This window comes from Elephantulus edwardii, unplaced genomic scaffold, assembly GCF_000299155.1.
Source record: "Elephantulus edwardii isolate Elephantulus edwardi_28Jun2011 unplaced genomic scaffold, EleEdw1.0 scaffold00051, whole genome shotgun sequence".
NCBI lineage: Eukaryota > Metazoa > Chordata > Mammalia > Macroscelidea > Macroscelididae > Elephantulus > Elephantulus edwardii.
Genome location: NW_006399801.1, coordinates 17,988,578 through 17,991,158, shown reverse-complemented (window position 1 = coordinate 17,991,158; position 2,581 = coordinate 17,988,578).

The window sequence follows — 2,581 nt, the reverse complement described above, 5'->3', positions numbered from 1 at the left end:
TCATCCAAGATAACATTGGAATAGAGGTTATAATTCCCAGGTAATATCATTGGCCAGATGCAGAAAATATGTAAAATATCTTAGGTAGCTCTGCCACTGAATAGTCCATAATACTCTAATACTTAGTAAGTTTCTAACCACTTTGATAAATACACTTGTTAACCTCAAATAAGAAGCAATACAAAGCTGATCCTCCATGGGGTTTCCAAGGTTATTAATCACACTAGGGGAGATTTCCCGTCTTTGTCCCTTGAACCTGTCGGTGTACTCATGTCATTGGTGTGATTGAACAGAGAGGCCTCATCATTTGTTTTACCAGTACAACAGCCTAAGGACAACTGCCACCATACCTCCCTTTTGATATGTTGATGGTATATGGTTTCAAGTAGACAAGATGCAGAGACCCTATGAACAAAATATGAGAATATTGCCTTATCCTGTGACATCATCAGGAATTCTGACACAATCAAAGTCATTGGTACAGTCACTATATCTATCTATCTATCTTGTTGAAAGTTTTCTTCTCTTTGAACTTCTGTCTTTCCCATCATAATGTAGTTTTCCAATGACTAGACCCTTCTAATAAATGCCCAAATTTTGTGATTTTAAGTTTCACCATTTTTCCTCTAAGGAGCACCCTGGTCACACTTCTTTCAGCAGAAAACTGTTTATTCTTTTGACATTTCATAGTATACTCAGCACTTTCCAACACCACAACTCAAAATCATGGGTTCTCCTTCAGTCATCCTGATTTATTATTCAACTCAGATTTATTATTCAATTCAGATACATAGGAAGCAACTGAAAATACTAGGGCTTGGATCAGCACATCTTAATCTTTAAACTGCCATACTTTAATGCTTTAAAGAGGTCTTTGTTGATTGTCGATTTTCCCAGTGTAACACACTTTGAGATTTCTTGATTTTTGCCACCATGAATGTTGATTGTACATTCAAGTTAAATTAAATCTTTGACAACTTCAGTATTTCTACACTTCTTCTGACTTATGTACACACACAGAGAGATGCTTTATTTGCATTATTTAAGTCACATAATAAGATTTGTTTAGGTTTTAGTTATAATTCCATGTGTTAAAATTTGGAAAGCCTGCAATCCCAGAAGTGAGTAGTTCAAATCCACCAGGTTCTCTGCTGGAGAAGGAGGGACAATCTCTTCCTGCACCAGTCAGATCCAATTTGAAGGTACACATACAAACACATAAACACACACACACACACACACACACACACACACACAAATTTAAAAATATATGGAAAACACTAAGATGAATTGAAATTTAATATTTTCCATGTTTTGTGTTTTACTATGAAATGCAATGTTTATGAGAATATTTTCTAATGTGACTGTCTTTGCTCATAAAATTCTTATACCAATCAATGTTAATATTTTAATAATAACAATTATATATCCAAGACACTAAAGAGCTGAACCAAAGATTCCAAAAGGCAGCATGGAATGACAAAGCAAAATATTACAATAAAATGTTCAAGGAGCTAGAGTCAGAAAATCAAAAGGGCAGAACTCGTCCAGCATTTCTTAAGCTCAAGGAACTGAAAAACAAATTCAAACCTCGAGTTGCTATAATCAAGGATGCTTTAAGCAGAATGTTAAATGATCCAGGAGGCATTAAAAGAAGACGGAAAGAATATACTGAGTTATTATATCAAAAGGAATTGGCAGACACAGAAGAATTTAATGAAATAATATTTGAGCAAGAGCCTATGGTCATGAAGGAAGAAGTTCAAGCTGCTTTGAAGGAAATAGCAAAAAATAAGGCCCCAGGAATAGATGGTATTTCAGCTAACAGATGCTGCCCTGGATGTGCTCACCAAGTTGTGCCAAGAAATCTGGAGAACAACCACTTGGCCAACTGACTGGAAGAGGTCTATATTTGTTCCCATCCCAAAGAAGGGTGACCCAACTGAGTGTGGAAACTGCAGAACAGTGTCATTGATTTCACATGCAAGCAAGATTCTACTGAAGATTATCCAAAAAGGACTGGAACAGCACATCAGCAGAGAACTGCCAGAAGTCCAGGCTGGCTTTAGAAGGGGTCGTAGTACTAGGGATATTGTAGCTGATGTTAGATGGAACTTAGCTGAAAGCAGAGAATACCAGAAGAATGTCTATCTGTGTTTCATTGATTATGCAAAGGCATTTGACTTTGTGGATCATAACAAACTGTGGCTGACTCTGAGAAGAATGGGAATCCCAGAACATTTAATCGTGCTAATGTGAAACCTATACTTGGACCAAGAGGCAGTAGTCAGAACAGAGCAGGGCAACACTGCATGGTTCAAAATTGAGAAGGATGTAGGATGTACGCCAGGAATGCATCCTATCTCCATACCTTTTCAACCTGTATGCAGAACAGATTATCCGAGAGGCGGGGCTCTATGAGGAGACGTGTAGCGTTAGGATTGGTGGGTGATCTATCAACAGTCTGCGTTTTGCAGATGACACAACCCTGCTCGCTGAAACTGAGGAGGACCTCATGCACTTACTGCAGAGGGTCAAGGACTGCAGCCTTCAATATGGACTGAGGCTCAATGTCAAGAAG